Genomic DNA, 27,936 nt, shown 5'->3' on the forward strand with positions numbered 1-27,936 from the left:
GTGATGGGTTCTGTCTTATAGAGCTCAGGTGGGGGCATATAGGGGGTGATTTATCAAAACCTTTGCAGAGGAAAAGCCCTCAGCAAAACGATCTGATTGGTTGCTATGGGCGACGGCTCTTTCTCTGCACAGATTTTGATGAATCTCCTCTATAATACAGTATATTATAGGGCAGCTGTCACATGTTTTCTGTAAATAAGACTGACAGCACAGCCAAAGTGTATATACACATGGCAGACCTCAGAGAAACTGTTCTTGACTCGATTTTACAAAAACACCAACTTTTATGGGCATAGGAATGTGGAGGAGGCCTGGCGGGAGTCCACTGTGTCCCTGGGCCGCAGCACATCTGCCCATTAAGTCTGGCAGACGTTTTTTAAATTATGAAAAGTGCCCTCATTTTTTACTTGAGCCCCTGCCCTTCAAAATGTCTGTGCACGTCCCTGCCAATAGGGGAGATCACTACCTGTACCCCAACGCGCGTTTACTACTACTACCTGTACCCCCTGACAAAGCCCATACGCGAAACGTGCATTGGGGTACAGGTAGTGATCTCCCCTATTGGTGTATGGCAGGTACTTGATACTTTATGCTGTCTTTCATGCTCCCTTTCTTTCCACTATGTAATGCTGCTGACTGACCTCTGAGTAGGGCTAGGTGCAATACAATTAGTCATTTGCACTTTACTTATAGCCCTATGGAGGACATATACCAGCCTTATACATTTACTATATGTATGTTTCATTATTTACTTTCATTATTTATGGGCATGTTGCAGTTTGATATCTGTGTACTGTATCCCTGCCGTCCTTATTGTTTACCATTGTGGATTCAGTATCACTACCTTTTTTCTGTAGCTTTCATCTGTATAGTACCCTGTATTTTATGTATGATTTTATAATGCACTTGAATAAAGTTTACTCACTATTTTTGTATTTAATCAGTATACTGGTATCTCTTTTTTTGGTGTAGTTATTGTAGCAAATTGTGTACAAAAATGTGAGTGGTGTACAGTATATTGTTTTTTAACTAGGAAATAAATGTTTGTTAGCAAAATCTAAATGTTTGTTAGCAAAATCCTTAAATAGTGCCCAACTTAACAAAGTGTACATTTCACATGTGGTTTCCGTTTTTGACGCAGTTTTTGACATGGTTTTTGAGCCTAAGCCAGAAGTGGAACCATCAGGAAGGAGCAGTCACTCATCTTCCCTTGGCTTTGGTATAAAGCACTGCATTAAAAAGTGTGGTGGCATTTTCCAAATGATGCTTCCTATAAACCCACCCTTCAATAAGCAAATGTGTTGAATGATAGTTTTCTCAATGTGGTATTAAATTAAATAAAGCCGTAGAGTTTTTGTCATGAGCTTACAGCATTCCGGTGGAGTTTTCATCACTTTATGTAATCAAATCCATTACTTAACATCCTTGATAGATGGGATTTGTCAGCAGTCATATAGAGAAGAGAATGCTGAAACTGCTGGATAGTTTCTGCCAGGCAGCACTGGAAGTCTATGATGATGCGTTCGTCATTTGACAGTTACATAATTACCACAATGTCACAATCATATTGCCAGAGTCCTAAACTGTAGCCAAAGCCTTGGAGCAAAGCCACCCATTGCCATTGGCTTACATAGATGTATGTGTTATATTTACACAAACACTAGACACACTTGTATTTAATACATTCCCAAAACATGCGTTGTACATAATCGTTCCATTTGTCACTGTGTCATTTAAGTTACAGCATAAATGGTCATAAAAATATGACAAGCTCTGTTCGTGGATTTATATGAATTCATAGCATTTACTTTAATTTAATACGTCTCACTGGCATCTAGTAAAATCAGATTTGTCATTTCTGACAATTTGGGCGTATCCAGCTATATATGGGGTGTGTGGAGATAATTGCAGGGCATGTATAACTCTTTGACAACAGCCAGATAATCATTTAACATGCAAGAAATAAAGACGACTGAAAGGATGAGTCATTCCGTAAATCTGAAACAACGTCAGATTGTAAGGGTGATACTACCACCAAAACACCAACAACAAAAAATAACCTTTGAAGCAATGCATTCATGTTAATGTATTTAAAAAAAAAATGCATTCCATGTTAGGCCATGAGACAAAACAAACTATGCATCTATATAATCATATGATGTGTCCATTAAAATAGACAATCTTTTTATATTAATTAAAGGCCTTTATTCCATGGGGATAGAGAATGGAGGAGACACTTGAAGCTTTTGGCTCTAATGCACATTCCATCACAGCGATATCTTCTTGTATTTACACTATTGATGTTGTGGTGTCCCGGTACCTTATTGCATACCGTACCTTGTATGGTGGTCCCCAAATTCAGAGTTACTACGTTCAGGTAGGGTCCCCCAGGTGGGACAGCCCCTAGTCGCCTCTTTTGTAATGTTTCAGTGTATATATTTAATATAATGTATAGTATGCTTACCTTGGTGGCGTCCCAGGACCTTCGGTCATGATTCCTCTATGGTATGTTGGAGGACCTTTGGAGGTCCTTGGGTCACATGGTTTCCCATAACTCCTTGTACAGAAGATTGACAGTTGTATGAACTAGTGAGCTTTAGTCCAGCCCCTGCCCATATAAGGGAGCTGTAGCCAATTATCGCTCTCTTGGGTTGCTGCTCTCGTGGATGCAGGACTAGCAGGACGGATATGCGCAACTTTCAAAGACAAGCTAGGCCAGAAACCTGCCGGCCTCAGCCTAAACTAAACCGTGAGTTAAAATCTCAATCCCCGCTAAAGCTAGCGTGATTACTGGACCGAATCTAAACCCCTAAATCCAGTGGATCACCGCAACAATTACCTTCCTAAGCTCAATAGACTCATGAGGTCCCAACCACTTGTCAAGCTCTAATAGACTTTGTTATATGGACTGTACCTGTTCATTATTGCATAAAATCTTCAGTAAAAGTTCTGTCAAGTTTCTGCAAATTTCCAGTTGTGGACATTCAATTATTTCATACCTCCCTATTGCTCTTGGGAAGGGTGGCGGTAGGACAAGCATACAGAGAATAGCCCTCACCCTGGCATCACGAATAGAAAGGGTTAAGCAAGCACCCTTTAGTAACTGCACAGCTACACCCCCATATACCCTACTCCCCCAAGCTACCACATAGCCCTCTTAGTTGGCAAAGTTTTCTGGGATATGCCATCCCCATATGGTCATTGGGGGAATGACCTATGATATCCCCATTAATCCTGAGAATGAATGGGCCATAGCACTGAACCATTGCTGTTACCCCTGTCTCTATTTTTCTCTGTGATCCTAGAAATCTAGCAGTTCATCGAACCGCAGCACCGCCTAACACTTGACTGCAGCTCCCCTATTCAGCAAGTGACCAGAGCACTACCTGTTTTCACAAGCCTTAGGAAAATTCTGCATGTATTTCGTCAGTATATTGACCTTTGGTGTGGATTTTAAAGTTGTTTTATGTTAAGTTACGTTATGGATAAGCTGAAGATTTCTTTGCAGATTTTCCTCAAAATCCCCCAAAAACTTGCAATAGTAAACCTGCCCTGTTGCCATAATAAATCATTCTTGGTAAATATTTTTTTTTAAAGAATATGATTTATTTTTCAACCAAAAAAATATATGCAGTAGATTTCATCACAGGAACTGTAAGAAGTATTATTTAATTAACTAGTCTCCTTACAATAAGAATGTAAGGACATTTATTATTGTCTTTAGAGCTTTTGTTCTGCTTATATTTGATGCATAAAAAAGGTTGCATGTGCGCCAAAGCCCTTTTGTTTGCTACTTTACACTGTATACAAAAAACTACAATTTAAGTTTTCAGCCTGCAGTGGCAACAAATTTACACCAGCCAGAACCTGGCTTACAAAATTGCCTTTGGACAATGGGGGCATTATTGGCTTTACACCACTTCAAAGTTCTAAATGTCCCTGCAAATTTTGCGCAATTGCATTTTGTGCACAATTTTTTTGCACAATTTTCAGTAGAACATCTTTAAAAGTTGTCTACTATCTGGTGTACTGTACCCCACTTTTATATATTATTTTCTTAAATTTAGAAGTGTATTTTTATTTTGGCGCAAAACCTACTTTTTTGGGGCAAACCTACACCACCTAATAGGACACATACAAAAGTGTCTATGCTATAGCACACAGCTTAAACCAATCTCTGCAGCCCACTGGTTTCTATAATTGTGCAAAATTTATCAAGCCCTGTATACCTTTTTGGTAAATTTTGAGCTACTGTTCAGGTGGCCCCACACCCCTGAGGGGCAGAGTCTGATCAGTTTACTATGCCTGTCAGTGTACCTCAGATAGGCATAAGGACAATACAGTGCAGTACAAATGTGCACTGCTTTATATTATAGGTGTATAAAAAGGGAAAACATGTAATTAAAAAAATTTAAACAGGGAAAAAAAACAAAAATGTGAGCACACTTTCTTAATACAACAATGATGAATGTCCCCCCATGTTCTGTATTTCCTTTCCCATATTTCTACATGTAGTGCATAGCAACACTGAATGCAACAAAATACAGCTTCTCATTTGTAACTTAGCAGCATGCCTTAACTTGCCTTTGCTTCATCTGATTCTCTATCATATACTATGGGTATTTTAACATCATCAAGTTATTTTTGTATCTGCTCTTTTATAGTCCCTATATGTTTTATACCACATAGTTATATCCGAATGTGACAGTATCATGGCTGTCGATGCAGAATCATAGATTGTAGAAATACCTTTTTTTATTGGACTGAAAGTATTTTGTAGAGACAAGCATTCCCTTTATCAAGCGTGAAGCATTTCTGAACTCATAAGAACAGATGTGGAGAAGTCACTCCAAGTGAGAGAATGTTGACTAAGTGAAAAATCTGCCACTTTACATTCATTTTATCAGAAATGTGTGGTTATATTTTTTATTGCTTTATTATTATTCTTATGCTATTTTTGACCATTAAAAAAAACAATAGTTGTGTTTTTTTATGCAAAGAGAAAGACAGGGTAAGCTACTCGGGAGGTGAAGTAACATTTACACATGGTATGTAACAATACTGCCATAAATTACACACCCGGGTAAAAGAGTAAATGGAGTGCAGCAGAGAAGGCTTCCCCTTATGTAGCCGTTCAGCTGGTTTATCAAGTTCTGAAGTGCAGATTAGATCAAAGTCCACTTATTATAGGAAGTCTGGGGAATCACAGTGAAGATCTGTCTGGATGGGAGATTAGCAGGATTGTATGAATTAGGATCGACTATGAGAAGAAGCTTTATGGAAGGGAATCTCTCAGGAAGGGAATCTCTCATGTTATCTGTAGACACTAATAGATAGCTCTTATGATCCTTTTATAGTGGTGTCTGTGTTTGCAAAACTAAATGCATTTTTTGTCTGTAGCCAAGTGTCCAAGGGGCGGTCCCGACCAAATACTGGCACACCTCTTCACTTTCTTTCCCCTCCCTGTCTCTTCTTGACTGATAATCAGGACTCTGCTTAAGGTGGGACAGGTAGGGGAGGGAAGCGTGAGGAGCCTGGGGCATTTGAGGGGCCTAGGACCACCTCTTTGATACTTACTGCTAAAGAAAAATGCATTTTTCAAACTTTGGAACCACAGACAGCACTATCAAAGGAACCATGTGCCTTATCTAACAGTTTCTTCAGTTTGTAACATGATCTGAGAGGCATTCCCAAATGTTATGGGTAAGGAGTTTAATTGGGTACTCCAGTACTGGAAAATGGTCTATCCCTAATATATTACCCTAATATACTGTTATTTAACTGTTTAATAGGCTTGTATTGCCGAACCGCACGAATTCCATCACTTTTACCACCCACTGAAGGTTGTTTTTTTTTTTTACAGTACCCAGCTTTTCCGCGCTCCAGCAACATTTCGTGACAATACATCACAATTAGATTTTTGCATTCCAGGGGGCTCAGCTAGCTCTGCTGTCTGTGTTGAGCCCTGCACCTTAAAGGGGTTATCCAGCAGCTGGGGGGGGGGGGGGGGGTTCAAGTGTATGCCTGTCCTTTGGCATATAATAAAATAAACCTTAAGGGTACGTTCCCACACAGCGTATTTTGCTGCGTATTTGCTGCGTATTTGGTGCTGCGTATTTTCCTACCCATTGACTTCAACAGAGAAAATAAAATACGCAGCAGCAAATACGCAGCAAATACGCCGTGTGGGAATGTACCCTTTCTCACCTCCTGTGCTCCTGTGATGCCTCCGGTGTCCAGCTTCAGGCCCCCCCAGCAATTGTCTTCATGAGCAGCAGCCTGACATGTCAGGCCAGGGAAGCACGCGGCTCCAGTGTGTGACACATCCCCTCAGCAAATCGCTGGCAGCAGTGATGTTCCCCCTCGACGAGCCATTCGCTGAGCAGCAGTGTGACACGTTGGGCCCAGGAAGCAGTCACAACTGACAGTCACGCTGTTGCTCAGAAAGAGGATTACTGCTGGGGACTGGAAAAGGACACCCAAGGAATCGTGGGAGATCTGGCGGTAAGTAAAGGTTAGTTTTGTTGTTTACTACAGAACAGGCGATTGTACAACCTCTTTAAGTGGCGTCTGCAGTCCATCCGTGTGTGCTCAGCATTTATTATCTACGCACACTAAAATGCTAAAATTCTGCATTTGGCACAAATCTATGTTCAGTCTTATATTTTTGCGGAATTCAGCTGCGGAAGCCTGTTGACGTGAATTGGGCTGTATTTTCTCTGTAAAATGCGAATTTCATGCGGTATTCGCACAGAAGACCCACGAAATTTAACTTAAGCATTTTTTTTCCATGCTTTGGATATTTACGCAGAATTCATGCGGAAATGTATGTTAGATCTAAGACTGGATTCACACATAGCTTTTTAGATCAGTATTTTGGTCAGTATGTTTAGGCAAAGCCAGGAATGGGTTCAAAAGAGAGAGAAAAGCTGCACATTTTTCAATTATAGTTTTTCTCTGTGTTAGTTCCAATCCTGGATTGTCCTGGTTTTAAAATTACTGTTTAAAATACTGTATGTGAACTCAGCCTTACAGTAACTGAATGGCAGAATGAAAAAACTTTAGTGACTTCTTCTTTATTGAAAGCTTGTTTTTATGTGAGATGCTCCATGTAAGGATTTGGAATTATCAGGATACATAATATTGGTTAATCCTATCTAATGTACCTAAGGGGACTGATAACATTATGTATACAAATGATGAGATCATAAGATACAAATCTTACAGCTTTATTTGACTGGTTGTGTAAGATCATCAGTGGGTGGATCAGTAAGTATTACTTGTACAAATACCAATAGATCCTTTCACACTTTCTCCAAATACAGTAATTGTTGGGTAAAAATCCATGTGACGTTTTTATGTTTATTTACAGATTCTATCAATCGGAGCAGTGCTGAAGATAAATGTATCTGTCATTTGTATCCTTTATTATGTCACTCTATGTCCCAGTATGGCTCTTTTTGAAACATTTGGGTATACTTCCATCTGATACAGATACTTTATCAAACTTGTTAAAAAATACTTCTACAGGACTATCTTAGTATTAAAAATTTTTTATTTATTTATTTTTTTTGCCTTCTTACATTCAGAGAATCATAACTGTATATAAAAAATAAGGTATTGCCATTACTTTATGAGTCGGTTGATTTACACCTATATGAAGAAATACATAGAAAAAATAAATAAATTGAAATATATTTGTCAACCAATCACAGCTCAGCTTCCATTTCTCAGATTTATCTGGTAAACAAAAGGCATGATTGGTTGCTTTAGAAAAAGCAGTATATGTTTGGGGGAGATCAAAACCTATGCAAAGGAAAAGTGGAGCAGTTGCCTATAGCAACCATTCAGATCACTTATTTTATGTTTCCAGAGTCCCTTTACCCCTTAACCTCTTAAGGACGCAGGGCGTATGGATACGCCCTGCATTCCGAGTCCTTAAGGACGCAGGGCGTATCCATACGCTCGTGGGAATTCCGGTCCCCACCGCTAGCCGGTTGGGGACCGGAGCCGGATGCACATCGCCCAGGGGGGTCCTGAGACCCCCCCCCTCCCCCCATGTCGGCGATCGGAGAAAATCGCATGTCAATTCAGACATGCGATTTTCTCCAACTCCGGGCTGATCGGGTCTCTGGTGACCCGATCACCCGGAAAATAGGGCTGATCGGAGTTGTCAGCAACAACCCCGATCAGCCTAAAGGATTGGAGTGAGATCGCAAAGCTGCGATCTACTCCTATCCCCTGCCATTACTCATAACGGAGTTCTGACCAATGGCAGCGCAGGACAGGGGGTTTCCATGGCAACCCCCCGTTCTGCCCGCCCCTGGATGTCGAGGGGCTCTGGGAAGAAGATGGAGGCCGTACCTGCAGGAGAAGATGCCTGGGGACCTGGAGGGGCAAGCTGTGCATAACTAGCTTGCCCCCTGACTGGTGAGCAGTTAAGGGGTTAAGAAATATACAGGCAAGGTTTTTAGCCCCCTCCCCCATCTGTAAAAACTTGTTGGTAACTATAGTGGTATGTCCCATGGGTGGGGGGGAAGGAGTGCACCAATCAGGGGTGTAATAGTTTCCTGGGCTTTCAGGGGCCCTCCCCTGGGTATTTATAGCTGTGGTGCCTCCCTTCCCCCCTCAATCTGCCCAGGACCCGGAGTTTTGACTGCTGGTTGGTATGTGTCTTCCTTTTATTTGTGGCCTGGATGGAGCAGGAGGGTGAGGGCTGGCATGCTCCCTTATGGCTGTGCTGGCCTCCCCTCCTGTTGCACCCGAGGCGGGTTTGGGAGGCTGGCGGACCTCTCACAGTCCCGCTCTCCTACCCACTATGGCCCCTGTGAGCCCTGTCCCGCCCGTTCCTTTTGCCCTCTTCCCTGCCTGTGGCTAAAGCCCTCTCCCCTGCCTGTGCCTGTATCCCTCCCTATGGGCATGCTCCTTATGAGCATGCTCTGCTGTTTTCCTTGTCCCCCCCCCCCCCGTCCCCCTCCGTCTCTTTTTCCTCTTTGCGGTCCCCTCCGTCTCTTCCCCCCCCCCTGTTCCCCTCCGTCTCTCCCCCCCCCCCTGTTCCCCCCCCCCCCTGGCTCTGGAGGCAGCGGCCCCTGGGGGTCTGCTGCTGTTTTAACTCCCTATGTGCAAATGGACGCTTATTAACGTCCATTTGCGCTCCTTCAGATATAATGCGCGCTCACAAGGTGAGCGCGAGTTATATCCGTGGGGTCCCGGTTGCCCTTAGCAACAAGGACCCATGCTATGCCGGACATCGCCGATCAGGCAGGTGTCCGGCATTACATCTTTAGACGCGACGATCTAAGTTCATCGCCGCGTCTGAAGGTGTATTTTCAAGCATCCCGGCTGCTCAGTCGGGCTGACCGGGACAATCGCGATCTAATCGCCTTGTCCCGATCAGCTGGGATGCAGCAGGAGGGTCCCTTACCTGCCTCCTGCGCGTCCGCTTGTTGATTGATTGCTCCAAGCCTGAAATTCAGGCTTAATCAATCGTTGATAGCACCGATCATTGCCATGTTAATACATGGCAAGTGATCAGTGTTAGGAGCAGTGTGTGCAGGGTTATGGCTCCTATGGAGCTATAACATTGCAAACAAAAAAAATAAAAAAAAAATAAAAATAAAAATAAAAGAATTAAGTCAATAAAGGTCATTTAACCCTTCAATAATAAAAGTTTGGTTTGCCCCCTTTTCCCCATCCAAACAAATAAATAAATAAAAATAAATAAATAAATAAATAATACAAAAAAAAAAAATATATATATATATATATATATATATATAAATATATATATGTGTAAATAAATGAAAAAAAATCGATAAATAAATAAATAAATAAAAGTGTATGTATGTATATATAGGTATAACTAGAAAAAAAAATAAATAAATAAATAAATATGTGTGTTGCAGACATGCATGTATGTGGTATCTCCTCATGCGTGCATGTCTGGGGTATAACAATATGTCGCCGTTTGAAGTGTTCCGTCTAAGGCGTGCACGCATATATAAATAAATGAATAATTCAAATAAAATAATTTTTAATTAAAATAAATAAATAAATATTAAATTTCATTATACACGTGATATACATAATAAATAATATTGGTAATTTAATACACATATGACATTTCTGTTTAGCAAATTCGGTCAATTTTTCTACTGTATGTATTAATAAACGGCGTTCACAAAAAAAAATAAAAAATAAAAAATAAAAAAACAATCCGAAAAAAGGGCAAGGGTACTGCGGGCTCTTTCGGATTACGGCACAAACTATTTGAGCTCTCCTATCGTCCTCTCTCATTTACCCAGCTTCTCACTCCGCCCACGCTGGCACCTCTCCCCTTACCACACACCCCTGCCCACTGCGTCTGCCCCCCCCCATCACCTCTCCGCCCCGTGTTCCCAGATCTCCCCACCCCTTCTTCCTCCTGCCTCTTCCTCCTGCCTGAGTGTGGTGGCGGAGTGCCCGTGACCCGGCGGTCTCCGACTTGCCTTGTCCCACGCCTGCGGCGGTGGTGAAGTGGTTCTTCCAGCTGTTGGCTTCTCCATCTTCTGGAATTGGTGGGTGTTCTGATGCGGGGCTTGGCCCCTTGCCCGGTTAGTGTGCTTATGGCTGCGTTCTGTGCAGTGTTCGTCCTTTTGTTTCTGTGTGTATGTTGAGTTTGGTCTTTGGTTGGGAGTTGAGTACGTCTCTTCTTGGGTTCTGGCTGTAGGTCAGTGGTCTGAGCAGCCATCAGTTGAATGTGTATTGTGTGGGAGACCAGAGTTCTAATCCTGCTTTCCTCCTCTATTTCAGGGTGCTTTGGTAGGGTATCATAAAAAAGTTAAAAAAATAAATAAATGTTTTCTGCGGTGAGTGCTCTTTTGGCCTTACGCTCTGGGTGGCCGGGTTTGGCAGACTTGGCTCCTGCGGCTTGTTCCTTTTCCTGATTTGGTGGGTGCCGCCCAGTTACGGTTTTGTTTCTTTTGGTTTTCTCCCCCTTTTGTTTGGTTTATCTCTCCGAATTTTCCCAATCTCTGGTAGGCATGGGACTTCTGTATGTCGTTTTGGGTGCTTTAGCTGATGTGTTCGGTGGGTAGGTTTCGCTTGAGTCTCCGGGGGTAGGTTCGCTTGAGTCTCTGTTTGCCTTGCCTTGTGAGTTCTTCTGTTTGTGGTGGTATTCCGGAGGGGGATTCTCCTGTGCTCTGCGCTTGTGGGGGTGTGGTTTGTTGTTGCAAGGCTGACATGCAAATTGTGAAGCGTTCCATATTTGGTGCTCGCTTCGGCAGCACATATGTTAAAATTGGAACAATACTGAGTAGATTAGCATGGGTTCCACATGCCGCGTTGGCGTTGGTCTGCTGCTTTCCTGTGGTCAGGGTGTGATTGCGTATTTCTCTGTTTTGGTTTCTTCGGGGCTCGCTAGGTGCCCTGGTTACGGTCCTTGCTGGTTTCCTGATTGTTCCACGTGGAATATGGTTCCGGGCGGAGTTTTTTCCTCCAGGTTGTCTCGGGCTGCCGAGGGTGTGTGGTATCTGTGCCCCCGCATATGTGCCCCGGGTGCACTAAGGGCTGACATTTCGGCTGGTTGGGGTTTTTTCATGTGTCGTGCAGTGGACAGGCCTGCTTTCTGTCCCCCGTTGCAGCTCACGGGAAGCTTGCTCTGTTTCCGAATGTGGCCGGTTTGGTTGGTTGTTGGTGTGGTTTGGTTTCCCAGTGGTGCTGCTGGGTGGTTTAGCCCTGGGTCTTGGTAGTCAGTGGGTTTCTGCCATGCTTGGGTTTTGTTAGCACTTTTGCCTAGGTATTGGTTGTGGGACTTTGGGTGCTTGCTTCGGCAGCTCATGTTCTGGACTTGTAACGATACTGTGTGGGTTGGCTTGGCCCCTGCGCTTGGTAGCGCTCTAATTTGGTGTTACTTTTCTTCTTTTCTGGGGTGCTTTGAGTGATCGTGGCGTGTTGTTGGTCTGACATTCGGGGAGTTGTCACTGATATTACTCTTGCGGATTTCTTCTTGTGTTCGGCTTGTTGTGCCTAGTGCTTCGCTGTTTGGAGTTACTATTTATTTTGGGGCTGTGCTCCCTGGGGTCGGTATTGGGTGTTGACGCTTTGTCTCGTTTTTCTCTGGCAGTGGTTCCGGAGGTTGCTCCCTTGAGCGGAGTCGGAAGGTTTGCCTGTGTGGCTGGCCCGTGGGTCATCGTGGGGTTTGGTGTGTATTTCTTGGTCCGCTTTGGTGGCTCCTGCAACTTGGTCACACTCACGGTAAGGCGTTTGTGAGTGGTTGGTGGTGTGGTGGCCGGGATGTCTACAGTGGAGGTGGGTCCCGGAGGTTCCAAATGTGTCTGTGGATAGGGGATTTGTTTTTCGTACCTGGAATGCCCTTTGTAGTAACCTTCCGGGCTCTGATGTTTATTCCTATTTCGTTTTCATAGGATATGATGACGGAAGTTGACTGCTGTGTCACCTCTCCAAGGAGGTTCGAGATTTGGGCTGTGTTCTCTATGCATCCAAATAACATTCTTAGTACATGACGCCGGGTATCTTCACCTGTTCATGTGAATCACCTTCTATTCAAAAAAAAAAAGGAGAAAACAATGTGGGTGGCTTTCCCACTGTGCTGCGACCCAGTGGGGTGCGGTTGGCGCATGGCGGGGGGTAATTTTTTCTTTTCTACTTTGCAATTGGTGGGATGTTGGTGCGTACCTAGGGGCTGGGCCCGCGAGTGGGTGGCCTTGCTGTCGGCGACCGATTTTTCCTATCAGTTTTGGGTCACTTGGTGGCAGCTGCGAGTCGGATTTTTGGTTGTCGCTTTTGCGTCGTTTTGCTCATCCGAGGTTTGCGCTGGCTTTTATCGGGGCTATGTGGATGGGGCACTTCCTTTCTCCTCATCTGGGACTGGGGTGTCTGTTTTTTGGGTGCCTATTTTGTGCAATTTGCGACACAGTAAAAAAAAAAAATTATAAAAATTAAAGGCCCCCTTTTTTGTCGGAGACTGCTTCGGCGATCCAGGTAGCGCAGCTTGTGCTGCATGGGGGTCAGCGAATGACTGTTTTTTCGGGTTGTCGTCCTATTTTTTCTTTTTTGCTCCACGCCCCCGATTATTCAGTTTCGAGTTTTTTGTCTGTTTTGGGTTTTGCTTTTCTTTGATAGGATGGGGTGTTGTGAGTTTGAGATTCGCCCTCTTTTGTATCGGGCCGGCGGAGATGGCTTGGTTTCCGGAGAGGGTAGCGCAGCGCGTGGGGCGCTGGCGATCTGCATGTTGCGTTGCTATTTTCGCCCAGTTTGATGTTTCCCATATGTGTTATGTTTTGCGAGCGTTTTTCCGCAAGGTGGTGCGAGTGCTGCGGCTCTCTTCGATGTATGGGTGAGTCTGAGAGATGTGTTCGCACAAGAATTATTTAAAAAAAAAAAAAAAAAAAAGATTAATAAATAAAATGAATGAATACAAATTTATATAAGAAACAGGTCCTGGCGGCAGGTACCTCGGTTTTCCTGGAGAGGAAATGTGTTGGGCGGTTTTCCTGGAGAGGAAATGTGTTGAGCGGATTTCCTGAAGAGGGAATGTGTTGGGCGAATTTCCTGGAGAGGAAATGTGTTGGGTGTGTCCGGGGGGCTGAAGTGGCCCCAGGTGTTGGCTATCCAGTATCTCTTGGGTGGGGGTCGGAGCCCAGTGTAGGGCTAACTGGTCTCCTCCGTGGCGGTAAGAAGACGGTGAAAGCGGGGTCAACCCGGGGTACACCTCCACACAGGACAGTGTGGCAGCACCTCTCGGGTTGGCAAGAAGCCAATCGGTGTCTTTGTTACAGTTAAATTGTTATTTATATAAGTAATTTTATAAATAAAGCTGTGGCCGATCCCCACCCATAAAAAGTTGAATTGTTGTTGTGTCAGTTATTATTTAATTAATTATTGTAATAAGGGGGAGGGGTAGTTATAGCCTGCTAGGAGCTAATTGGGTCTCAACAGTCTGGAGGGGCAAGCTGTGCATAACTAGCTTGCCCCCTGACTGGTGAGCAGTTAAGGGGTTAAGAAATATACAGGCAAGGTTTTTAGCCCCCTCCCCCGTCTGTAAAAACTTGTTGGTAACTATAGTGGTATGTCCCATGGGTGGGGGGGAAGGAGTGCACCAATCAGGGGTGTAATAGTTTCCCGGGCTTTCAGGGGCCCTCCCCTGGGTATTTATAGCTGTGGTGCCTCCCTTCCCCCCTCAATCTGCCCAGGACCCGGAGTTTTGCCCTCCCTCCCTCCCTTTTTGTATCTCTGTTTATTGTAAGTCACAGCTTGGAGGTAAGAAGACGGTGAAAGCGGGGTCAACCCGGGGTAGACCTCCACACAGGACAGTGTGGCAGCACCTCTCGGTTTGGCAAGAAGCCAATCGGTGTCTTTGTTACAGTTAAATTGTTATTTATATAAGTAATTTTATAAATAAAGCTGTGGCCGATCCCCACCCATAAAAAGTTGAATTGTTGTTGTGTCAGTTATTATTTAATTAATTATTGTAATAAGGGGGAGGGGTAGTTAAAGCCTGCTAGGAGCTAATTGGGTTTCAACAGTCTGGGATTTTCGCTGGAGCCTGCAGGATCCTGATCAGGTAGGGAATCGACAGTGGGGGGGGGAATTGAAAGTGAAAGTAAATCGATCTTTACTGTGGCAACCACTAGGGGGGCCAAACTGCAACTCCCAGCATGCCCAGAGAGCCAAAGGCTGTCTGGGCATGCTGGAAGTTGTAGTTTTGCAACATCTGGAGGGTCACAGTTTGGAGACCACTGTTACAGTGGTGCCCAAACAGTAGCCCTCCAGATGTTGCCAAACTACAACTCTCAGCATGCCTTGACTGCCCAGGCATGCTGGGAGTTGTAGTTCTGTAACATCTGTCCCTTCAGATTTAGCAATTTTCATGACATTTTTGAAAATTGCTGTTCTACTTTGAAGCCCTCTAATTTTTTCAAAAAGCAAAAAAAAGTATGTTCATTTTATGATGCCAACATAAAGTGGACATATTGGCCCAGATTTATCAAACTGTGTGAGAGAAAAAATGGAGTGATTTTTCCCACAGGAACCAATCACAGCTCAGCTAACGAGCTCTGGTAAAGCAAAAGCTGAGCTGTGATTGGTTGCTGGGGGAAAATCCCTCCTCTTTTATTCTTCCACAGTTTGATAAATCTGGGCCATTGTGTTTGTGAAGAAAAATAAAATTTATTTGGAATATCCATTTTCCTTACAAGCAGAGAGCTTCAAAGTTAGAAAAATGCAAAATTTTCAAAATTTTCATGAAATTTTGGGATTTTTCACCAAAAAAGGATGCAATTAACGCCGAAAATTTACCACCAAAATAAAGTAGAATATGTCACGAAAAAACAATCTCAGAATCAGAATATTCGGTAAAAGCGTTTTCGCATTATTAATTTGTAAAGTGACGGTGGTCAGAATTGCGAAAAAGGGCTCAGTCCTTAAGGTGAAAAAGGGCTGCGTCCTTAAGGGGTTAAAGATACAGTCCAATTTGTCCTTGAGGCCAGGTTTTAAATTTAAATGTTTTTTTTTTTTAGTTTTTCCTCCTTGCCTTTTAACCTCTTAAAGACGCAGGGCGTACCTGTATGCCCTGCGCCCAGGGTTTAAAACATCACACCGGGTCGGTCCTGGCTGCTATTGATAGCCGGGACCCTGGGCTAACAGCACGCGGCACAGATCGTTGTGCCACGCACTATTAACCCTTCAGACGCGGCGGTCAAAGTTGATCGCCGCGTCGAAAATTCAAGTAAAAGCCTCCCGGCAGCTCAGTCGGGCTGATCGGGACTATCGCGATAAAATCGCGATGTCCCGATCAGATAGGATGCGAGCGGAGGTCCCCTTACCTTGCTCCATCGCGTCCGATCGGTGTTTGATTGCTCCAAGTCGGAGCTACAGGCTTGGGCAATCAACCCCCTATTACGCTGATCCATGCAAAGCTATGGCCTTGCAGGGATCAGGGTATAAGATCAGTGTGTGCAGTGTTATAGCCCCCTATGGGAGCTATAACACTGCAAAAAAAGCGAAACAAAAAATTAATAAAGATCATTTAACACCTTCCCTAATAAAAGTTTGAATCACCCCCCTTTTCCCATAAAAAAAAATAAAACTGTGTAAATAAAAATAAAAATAAACATATGTGGTATCGCCGCGTGCGTAAATGTCTGAACTATAAAAATATATCGTTAATTAAACCACACAGTCAATGGCGTATGCGCAAAAAAATTCCAAAGTCCAAAGCAGTATAGGTACTATGATATCAAACCTATATAAGTAGGGTATCATTTTAACCGTATGGACCTACAGAATAAAGATAAGGTGGCATTGTTACCGAAAAATTCACTGCATAGAAACGGAAGCCCCCAAAAGTTGCAAAATTAAATTTTTTCTTCAATTTTGTCACACAATGAATTTTTTTCCGTTTCGCCGTGAATTTTTTGGTAAAAGGACTAATGTCACTGCAAAGTAGAATTGGTGGCACAAAAAATAAGCCATCATATGGAATTTTGTGTGTAAAATTGAAAGCGCTATGATTTTTAAAAGGTGATGAGGAAAAAATGAAAATGCAAAAACGGAAAAACGCTGAGTCCTTAAGGGGTTAAAAGGAATATATTTCCAACCACAGACATATATATGAGGGTTTGTTTTTTGCGCAATAATATGTGTCCATGATATGTCCCTGTATGGGGGCCCTTAAGGGTCCATGCATACTATGAATTTTCTTCCCCAGAGAAATTTTGGGCTGAATTTTGCTGCAAAAGCCTTCCATTATTTTCAATGGGATTCTGCTGCTCTGTGCACACTGCTTAAAGGGGTAGTCTGGTGCTAAGACATCTTATCCCCTATCCTTTGGATAGGGGATAAGATGCCTGATCGCAGAGGGTCCCACCGCTGGGGAACCCCCGTGATCTTTCACACAGCACCCCGTTACCATCAGCCCCCGGAGCATGTTCGTTCCGTGTCTGATGACTGATGACCACGGGGCCGGAGTATTGTGATGTCACGGCTCCACCCCCGTGTGACATCATGCTCCCCCCCCCCCCTCAATGCAAGCCTATGGGAGGGGGCATGACAACTGTCAGGGGATAAGATATCTTAGCACCGGAGTACCCCTTTAATTTCTGCTGCCTGTGGATAGAGGATAACTTTGCCAGATGGGAAACCCCCTTTAACAAACAAGTGTAATTCAGTTCAGAGTGTGACAGTATATGTAAGAATATTTTTGCTAGTATCCTGATGTGAAACAGTGACACATACTGACACATTTTACTAAAACATGAAATATTCAATGGTTTGGACTACCAGTTAAAATTCATTACTAATTCACAGAGATAATAGCCAAGACCACTAGAACAGGGGTCACGTGTTCTCCTATTCTGATTTTGATAGAATTTGCAGTTGGGCATGAATGTTGAGCATTGATGTTGTAACTACACTAAACTTTGTTGCAGTGACAAAAATAGCAATGATCCCATTAAAAATATGTTCCAATAATATATTATGACAGATCTAATATCGTATTTACAAAAGTACTTGAGGTTAAACACATTGAAAATTATGACAAATGTGGTACTAGTTCTATAAAAAAAAATCAAAACAGAGCTTCAGACTATGTATACACACACAGTTTTTTGGCCCATTTTCCATCCCAAAAATGGCCATATTTTTCCCATTGGGATGTAAGCATCAGAAAATATGTCCCAGGTTATAACAACTTTTGCTCTTGCCAAAAAACAGCTGCAGATACGACCCAAATATGGCTGAAAAACTGTAACAAAAACAAAAAAAAAGCCAAAAACAGTCCAAATGTAAAAAGGAGTCAGAGAAAGTTGAAGTGTCCCTGGACATGAAATGCGTCAACTCTATCTTCTCTTTGCAAGTCATGTATAAGTTTTTTTAAGTTCCTAATAAATTGAAGACATTTATTGTGATGGATGACCTCCTCTACGTCTTTGCTATATTGGTTTAGAGACCAGGCCGTGCTGATCAGTGGTGGTGAGCAGATCTTCATTACTCCTTTACAGTCAGAGAAAATGTCTGAAATTTCAAAGTTTTGTAGCCTGAAAAAAAAAAAACATTTTTAAGTTAAAAAAATTGGCGTGTGCACATAGTTTTACAATCGTGGCAAATATAACTCACTTTTTGCCAACACAAAGCATTTTACTTAAAAAAAAAAAGTCCAAACGGAAAATGCTTTTAACTTCCACCACATTCATCAATGAAGCATGGCCTTTCATTACTTCTCTACAAAAAGTTATCTGCAATAAAAGCCATTTATTGTACTCCTGCGCTTCGAAATCGCGTTTAATTTCAAAGTAATCATCATGGACAATTCTTTTCTGATAGACATATTTGACTCGTTCTTTTCACATTTGGCTTCTTTCCAGATCGCTACACAATCACCTAAAGTGCTAACGCTGCACATTTGTAGACATTATCGTAACTCACTTTTCTCATATTAATTTATTTTTGAAGTTGCTCTATATCCTAAATTATTCCTAAATAACCATAGTTAAACTCATTGGCACCTTGTCAAGTCAACAAGACCGCAATAATGGTATGATACTAACAAAGAAAGGTTACTTCACAGTTTGTATTATACTGAATAATGTATGACTTTCACTGAACAGTTCACAATGAGTGTCAAAAATAGCTTATTGATGTAATTTACGGCTAGTCTACACATTTATGTGGTATGTTAAAAGACTGCTACTTCTACTCTTATTCCACTTTCTCAACGATTCACAGCCATCGACTGCAGCCTGTCATCTGAGTCATAGAACTAAGGCTTTGTCTGGGGACAGACTTTTTTTTATATTTGGCTGGGGGGACCTGACCAATTGTTCTTGTGACACTTTATCCTCTGCATGAACTGCCTCCTTAGCCAATCACTGGCCACAGTGTTGTTATGCTTTAGTCACTGAATTGCAGAGCAGGCAGTTCTTGTGGAAATGACTCATCACAGGAAGCAGCGGTGAGAAGCAGGGCTTTGAAGTTATCAGAATGGCAGCTGCGAGGGATTGGGGTAGGTAAGTATGACTTCTTTCTCATGTTTAAAACACCAAAGCCAAGTATAACAAAACAATTTGGTCTAGGCAAACCTTTTAAGATGCCAGTACACCTTTAGGTTAAAGGGGTACTCCACTGCCCCAGCGTTTGGAACAATTTGTTCCAAACGCTTGGAGTGGGCGTCGGGGGGCGTGGAGTGATGGCAGGACCTCTGCCACCCATACTCAGGGTTCTAAACGAACGCTGGGTCCTGCACAGAGATCGCAGGGGTCCCAGCTGCGGGACCCCCACAATCAGACATCTTTTCCCCTATCCCCTATCAGATTATGTACATGTGCAGTACATGAACAACTGCTGACAGTTCACAATAGTGTCAGATTTTTAGACCTCCAGTGGACCTGTTCACATGAATGGCAGCGTAACCTGCAGCAATTTTCCTGCAACAGGAAACCCGCTGCTAGTTACTAGCGTGTGAACACACCCTAAATAGCTGTCGGCCAAACACTCCTTCAGCTAACATCTACTTTATCTGACCTCAGCTTGGCCAAGAGTACATGTGTTTTTCATTTGTTGTTGGACAGAGTTGGGAAGACTTGGTACATATAAGATAGTCAACTGGTCCCTCCGAATTTGTATGGGGGCATTTAGACTTTCAAGCTTCTAAGTCTGAACATAGTGTTTACAAATATTTAGTACACAGAAATAAATAAATAATTACTGGAATTATATCTCTACTAATCTGTCCATAGAAATTATAAAAACAGCAATAATAACAAATGTGTTGGGTTCAACTTAGGCCAACTAGGCTAAATAACAACACCATAATGCTTGTTCATATACTGCACATGTTCATCATCAGTAGTATGTAGTTCCCACACAATACTGTACATATTGTACATGTCATTCCAGATTGTTTGTGCATCGCCAAAACTGACTGAGAATTCATAATGAATTGGTCCTAATAAAGCCTCAGGGTTGTCTAGCAAGAGCATCTGTTGGGGCATATTTTAGATGTACTAGAACAGATACCTGTGCATTTAAAAGTAATCTACTGTCATGTAGACATATGACAGTATATTATACCTTAAAAGTAATAGCTAAAAGTAAAAGTGATCTAAGACAGCTAAAAGTAAACTACAATAAAATAAACAATTACAAAAAATAACCCCATAATAAAAAAAGTAAAAAATAAATAAATAACTATAATTACAAAACGTGTAAAACGTGTGCTAAGTGTATATTTCCACACTTATGTTAACCCATACAATAACATTTTACCTCTATTCATTTTGAACAATATATACTGCAAAACAAAAAACAAAACAAAAATAAAACAATGGCAGAATATATTTATTTATTTATGTTTTATTTTCTTTATTGTTATGATTGTTATAATGACTGGATAATACAGCCATACTGATACTGAATTAAATAAAGGTACAAAGACCAATGTTCCCCCTATACAGTAACCATACAGTGGTGATCCCAGCTCTAACCAAATAATGCAAGAGCCCCCAGCAAGACTCCACCCATGGCCCACCTCTGCCCCACCCCTATTCCCGCCCAGTATATCAATATTTGCCATAGAAAGGAATAGGGGGTGCAGTGCGCTTGAGGCTATGGTGTATTTTGAGGGATGGCAATGCCAATCACCTTAACTACACCAAGCACCTAAAAACCACTGAACTATCCTCCTCCTTTTTGTGCTAACTTGGCATCTCTGTCTGTGATAACCAGTCCAACTTAGCTCCAGCCTTCACTCACCTTTAAAGGAGTACTCCAGTAGAAATTTTTTTTTTTAATCCAGAAAGTTAAACAGATTTGTAAATTACTTCTATAAAAAATGATTAATCCTTCCAGTACCTATTAGTGGCTGTATACTACAGAGGAAATTATTTTCTATTTGGATGGCTTTTCTGTAACGACCACAGTGCTTTCTGCTGACACCTCTGTCCATTTTAGGAAATGTCCAGAGCAGCATATGTTTGCTATGTGGAATTTCTCCTGCTCTGGGCAGTTGCCAAAATGGACAAATATGTCAGCAGAGAGCACTGGGGTCGTGACAGAAAAGAAATCCAAGAAGAAAAGAATTTCCTCTGTAGTATACAGCCACTAATAAGTACTGGAAGAACTAAAAAAAAAATGTTATAGAAGTAATTTACATATCTGTTTAACTTTCTGGCACCAGTTGATTTAAAAAAAAAGTTTGCCACCTGAGTACTCAGCCTTTCACCGCTCACTACATGATGGCACAGTCAGATATATAACTCTGACTGTGCCATCATATAGTGAGCTGTGACAGGCAGGTAGAAAATAGCTGTTACGCCGAGCGCTCCGGGTCCCCGCTCCTCCCCGGAGCGCTCGCAACATCCTCGCAATTGCAGCGCCCCGGTCAGATCTGCTGACCGGGTGCGCTGCGATACCTCTCCCAGCCGGGATGCGATTCGCGATGCGGGTGGCGCCCGCTCGCGATGCGCACCCCGGCTCCCGTACCTGACTCGCTCTCCGTCGGTCCTGTCCCGGCGCGCGCGGCCCCGCTCCTTAGGGCGCGCGCGCGCCGGGTCTCTGCGATTTAAAGGGCCACTGCGCCACTGATTGGCGCAGTTGGCTTAATTAGTGTGTTCACCTGTGCACTCTCTATTTATACCTCACTTCCCCTGCACTCCCTCGCCGGATCTTGTTGCCATTGTGCCAGTGAAAGCGTTTCCTTGTGTGTTCCTAGCCTGTGTTCCAGACCTCCTGCCGTTGCCCCTGACTACGATCCTTGCTGCCTGCCCCGACCTTCTGCTACGTCCGACCTTGCTCTTGTCTACTCCCTTGTACCGCGCCTATCTTCAGCAGTCAGAGAGGTTGAGCCGTTGCTAGTGGATACGACCTGGTTGCTACCGCCGCTGCAAGACCATCCCGCTTTGCGGCGGGCTCTGGTGAATACCAGTAGCAACTTAGAACCGGTCCACCAGCACGGTCCACGCCAATCCCTCTCTGGCACAGAGGATCCACCTCCTGCCAGCCGAATCGTGACAATAGCAACAAGTCCATTCATAAGCAACACACTTTACCGTTTTTGCCCCCTGCTTGGGTGAGACTGAGGCCTCTTAGATTTATTACAGAAATAGCACAGAAGCACAGAGTATTTCTGGAGGGAACTGTAGTGAGGCAAACTGTCTGCCTCACTACAGTTCCTGCCAGAAATACTCTGTGCTGCTGGAAAGCCTACTCCATCTTCTACCTTTCTTTCAACGCCCGCCTACATGATGGCACAGTCAGATATATAAGTTACATTTCACATATAACTTATATCTCAGACTGTGCCATCATGTAGGGAGCGGTGAAAGGAAGGTAACAGATACAAACAACTATGTATCTTCTACCTGCCTTTGGGTCCATGCAGATGCCGACTGAGAAAGCCAGCAGAGAGATCAGGGCATTCTTCAGCAGGGCTCTGTACACTGAGTACAAGCAGGGCTCTGTACACTGAGGACAAGCAGGGCTCTGTACACTGAGGACAAGCAGGGCTCTCTACACTGAGGACAAGCAAGACTCCGCACTGAGGACAAGCAGGACTCTGCACTGAGGACAAGCAGGGCTCTGTACACTGAGGACAAGCGGGGTTCTGTGAACTGAGGACAAGCAGGGCTCTGTGCACTGAGGACAAGCAGGGCTCTTTACACTGAGGACAAGCAGGGCTCTGTGCACTGAGGGCAAGCAGGGCTCTGTGAACTGAGGACAAGCAGGGCTCTGTGCACTGAGGACAAGCAGGGCTCTGTACACTGAGGACAAGCAGGGCTCTGTACAATGAGGAGAAGCAGGGCTCTGTACACTGAAGACAAGCAGGGCTCTGTACACTGAGGACAAGTGGGGGTCTGTGCACTGAGGACAACCAGGGCTCTTTACACTGAGGACAAGCAGTGCTACGTACACTGAGGACAGAGATGGCTCCGTACACTGAGGACATGTGGGGGTCTGTACACAGAGGACAAGCAGGGCTCTGTACACTGAGGACAAGCTGGGCTCTGTGCACTTAGGACAAGCAGGGCTCTGTGCACTGAGGACAAGCAGGGCTCTGTACAGGGAGGACAAGCAGGGATATGTAAACCGAGGACAAGCAGGGCTCTGTACAGTGAGGACAAGCAGGGATCTGTACACTTAGGGCAAGCAGGGCCCTGTACACCGAGGACAATCATGGCTCCGTACACCGAGGACAAGCAGGGCTCCGTACACAGAGGACAAGCAGGGCTCCGCACACCGAGGACAAGCAGGGCTCCGTACACAGAGGACAAGCAGGGCTCCGCACACCGAGGACAAGCAGGGCTTTGTACACTGAGGACAAGCAGGGCAGGCCCACTGGTCTTCAGCAGCAACAGTGAACTCTGGCACTGCCGCTCTTAGACGTGAAGTTCACAATACCTAAGCGCCTCTCCCAGGCAGCCACTGCGGTTCTCTTAAAGGCCCGCCGCTACAGTGGCTGTCTGGGAGCGGAATAACTGTAACAGCTCCGGGCCCGGCTATTTAAAAAAAACATTTTTTTTATTTTATTTGAGAGGCGGCGGACAGCGGTCCCTTTTCTTTACTGTGGATGATTATAAATTTATATATTGGGGTCTAAATTTTAAAGCTGCAAATAGTTCAAGGGTACTCCACCCCTAGACATCTTATCCCCTATCCAAAGGATAGGGGATAAGATGTCTGATCGCGGGGGTTCCCCTGCTGCACCCGACATTTGTTTAGAGCGTCGGGTGCAGCGCCTGAGGCTCGTGACATCACAGCCACGCCCCATGTGACATCACGAGTGGGGTGTGGCTATGACGTTACATCGCCAGTCATCAGGCACAGAGTTAAGTTCGCTCCGTGCACTGGATGTCTGGGGTGCCGCAGCCCCAGTGGTGGAACCCCCACAATCCAACATCTTATCCCTTATCCTTTAGATAGGGGATAAGATGTCTAGGGGCGGAGTACCCCTTTAAGCTTTTTTTAAAGAGGTCTTGGCATTTTTTCAGATGTATGTGCTCCTCAGGCTATATTTAAAAAAAAATGAATTTCACATAAAAAAAATAATATTTCTTTGTTATATCAATATTAAATAGAAAAATCTAGTAAAGAGTTTTAGAAAAAGATTGTATAGTGCTGTTCTCATGTTGCTGTCATTGCGCGTGACTCATTCATAGTCTTGAATATTCCTGTCAATCATGATGTCTGGGAAGGGGTAAGGTTTCTCACAGAAACTTACTTTCGTTGCTATGTTGTAAAGCAAACATTGTTCTGTTTACCAAGTTTCTGAGCTCCGTTCAGGTGAAGAAAAAATATGTTTCACGCAAAGTGGATTTCAAGAATTTGTACACTCTATTAACTGTATGTTGGCAAAAGAAACAACTTTAGAATTATCGTACGCACGGTTTACAGGATCAGCCCATCAGCTCAGCGTCATTGCTACATAATAAATGTATTTATTATATACGCAAATATATAAAAACAATAATAAGCCTATATCTTTTGAACGCTGTAGGCAACAGGATATACTCATTTATATTTGATGGTAGGATTGGGCCCATTGCCTACTGGTTCCATGTTGAACTTTATAGGTTACTGCTGTATAGTGTGCATCACCCTCTCTTATTGGTGCCATATACTGTAGTTGACTGTGCTTTTTAGTAGTAGGGAATTTTGCAACAAAAGAAATGTATACTGTATGGAAAAATGCTCTGTTCCCATTTCTTGAGAGCCTTACATTGGAGGTGTATGTTAGGCTAAGTCTCCACTTGTTTTTTTTTTTTTTTTTTTGGCAAAGTGCCAAGAAAATCGCCAGTTCTGCCGCATGGCGTTTTTTTTGCCCAAAAAACACTACGGCCAGATGTTAGCTTTAAATCAATGAGAAATCGCAAATTTCTAATTCCACTTGGTGTTTTTTCACTTTGGCATTTTTTTTTTATCATTTTGGCGTTTTTTCACTTTTTTTGCGTTTTTTTCAGCTCCTTGGCATTTTGAAAAAAACGCTGTATGTTGCTCAAACTGGCGTTTTTAGTCAAAATTGCTCTAATAGAAGTCTATAGGAGAGAGAAAATGCCAAGAAAAACGATATGTGGGGTTTAACTTTGGCGTTTTTGCAGGCAGTTTAATCTTTTTTGGACTTTAGCGATCCAAAAAAGTGAATGAGATATCTGTTTTGAATAAAATTTTGTAGGGTACCATAAAAAAATTTTTTTTAAAAAAAAGATACAGTAGTGAAGGAAAAAATTGTATTTAACGAAATTTATATTTTTTATAAAACACATTTTATTACTTTTTAAACAGGGATCAATTTATGTGTGTGGGGAAATAAAAATGTAGCCGACAATTATAAAAATGTATTGTGTGTGTGTTTTTCACTTTTTTCTTTATTTTTTAATTTTTTTTAGTTAGTACTACTACACCCAGCATGGAACACACTGTTTCATGATGGGAGTAGTAGTACCTGTACTAACAGACAGATCGTCCGCTGCAATCTTTCTGTATAATGTATAGATGCGGCAGGCGCTCTTCTAAGGTCCCCTGCCCTGACGTAAATATACACATATTCCTATTTCCCTCAGAGAGCTGTGATTGGCCAGATGGTTCCAGCCAATCACAGCTCTCTGTGAGAAATAGGAATATGTGTATATATACGGCCGTGCAGGGAACCATAGAAGAGCGGACGCTGCATCTATACATTATGAAGGTGGATCACAGCGGGTGTCAGGAGTGATACCCACTGTGATCTTTCCATAACTGCAGGTAATACTACTCCCAACATGGAGCACACTCTGCCTCATGCTGGGAGCTGTAGTACCTGCATTAATAGACAGATCCTGCGGGTGTCAGAAGTTACACTCGCTGCGATCTGTCTATTAATGCAGGTACTACAGCTCCCAGCATGGAGCAGAGTGTGCTCCATGTTGGGAGTAGTAGTGCCTGCTTAAGGACACATCACAGTGGATGTCATTACTGACGCCTGCTGTGATCGTCCTGTCTATAGCAGAGATGGAGTGGCTGTATACAGCGCTCGCATCCCTGCTCTGTACTCCGGCCACTCATTCATTCATATTTCTCTCAGAGCTGTCATTGGCTGCAACCATCTGACCAATCACAGCTCTGGGTGGGAAATATGAATTATGTTCTATTTACATCACTGGCCGGAGTACAGAGCAGAGATGTGAGCGCTGTATACATCGGCATCTGTGCTATATAATGGCCGATCGCATCGGGTGTCAGAACTGAGACCCGGGGCGATCAGTCTATTACTACAGGTACTACTACTCCCAGCATGGAACAGTCTGTTCCATGCTGGGAGCAGTAGTACTACCTAAAAAATTTAAATAAATAGAGAATAAAAAGTGAAACACACACACACTTTATTAAAAAAATAATAAAAAGTTGGTTATAAAATATATACATTTTGTTTAATAAAATGTTTTCCATCACTGCAGCATTTTTTTTTTTTTTTTTTGTACCCAACAAATTTTGGGTACCAAAAAAATAAAAACGCCAAAAAGTCACAAAAATGCAATTTCCACACAAATGAAAAAAACGCAAGAAAAAACGTATGATGACGTACATTGCACTGGCAATTTTTCAGGCGATTTTTCATGAGTTTTTTTAACTCCTAAAAACGCAGGACAAAAAACCAAGTGGAGACTTAGCCTTAGGAGTATTTTCTGAGATAAACTTCCAGTGGGAGGCTCTAACATACAGTCTACCACTGCGCCATACATCATCATCAACCACAACTTTTTAAAAAAGTATACTGCGCATTGTGGTTTTTTTTTTAACCTATGCTGGCACTTTGTATTGGAAAGTATAATCTGCGGCACCTTCCTATACAACTATGAAGAGTCATTTGGAATGCATGGATTTGAAAAGAGGCGAGGTCTTTCCTTTATACAGTATTTTTTAACCATTAGTCTTCTATTCCAGGCTTTGGTTTTAACCCCTACATGCAGATCACCATATATAAATGACAGCTGCTTGCTAGGGAACAATGAAACAAGCTCAGGAGTTGAGCTCACTTCATATCTGGTGAGTACTTACTGCTATCAGCATCCAGGGCTCAGCACTAATGATGGACATAAGCGATAATGCTAAAGTTCATCAGTCGTCATTAACCCATTAAGTGCTGCAATGACATAATTACAGATGGTGGGGCTTTGGAGGGGTTGATCAAGATCTCCCCAGTGCAGTCCTGATCAGCTAACATGGCAGCCTTAGGGCTTCTCCTTATCTCCGTGCTGCCCGACTGTCAATTATTTTTTTTAAATACCAAATGCCAGAATTGCAAATTTTTGGTCACTTCATATACTAAAAAAATGAGCCCCTTAAAGGCGTACTCCAGTGGAAAACATTTTTTTTTTTTAAATCAACTGGTGCCAGAAAGTCAAACAGATTTGTAAATGACTTCTATTAAAAATCTTAATCCTTCCAGTACTTATTAGCTGCTGGAACACAGAGCTCTCTGCTGACATCATGACCACAGTGCTCTCTGTGGACATCTCTGTCCATTTTAGGAACTGTCCAGAGCAGCATATGTATTCCATGGGGATTTTCTCCTACTCTGAACAGTTCTTAAAATGGACAAAGATGTCAGCAGAGCGCATAGTGGTCATGATGTCAGTAGAGAGCTCTGTGCTCCAAAAAGAAAAGAATTTCCTCTGTAGTATTCAGCAGCTAATAAGTACTGGAAAGATTAAGGATTTTTTAATAGAAGTAATTTACAAATCTGTTTAACTTTCTGGCACCAGTTGATAAAAAATAAAAAAAAGTTTTCCACCGGAGTACCCCTTTAAGGTTTTTTTTCCTTCTTACCTTTTAAAAATCATAACCCTTTCAATTTCCCACCTAAAAATCCATATTAGGGCTTATTTTTGTGCCACCAATTCTACTTTGCAGTGACATTAGTCATTTTGCCCAAAAATCCACGACGAAACAGAAAAAAAAAATGTT

The sequence above is a fragment of the Hyla sarda genome, chromosome 5 (genome assembly GCF_029499605.1).
Source record: "Hyla sarda isolate aHylSar1 chromosome 5, aHylSar1.hap1, whole genome shotgun sequence".
Taxonomy (NCBI): domain Eukaryota; kingdom Metazoa; phylum Chordata; class Amphibia; order Anura; family Hylidae; genus Hyla; species Hyla sarda.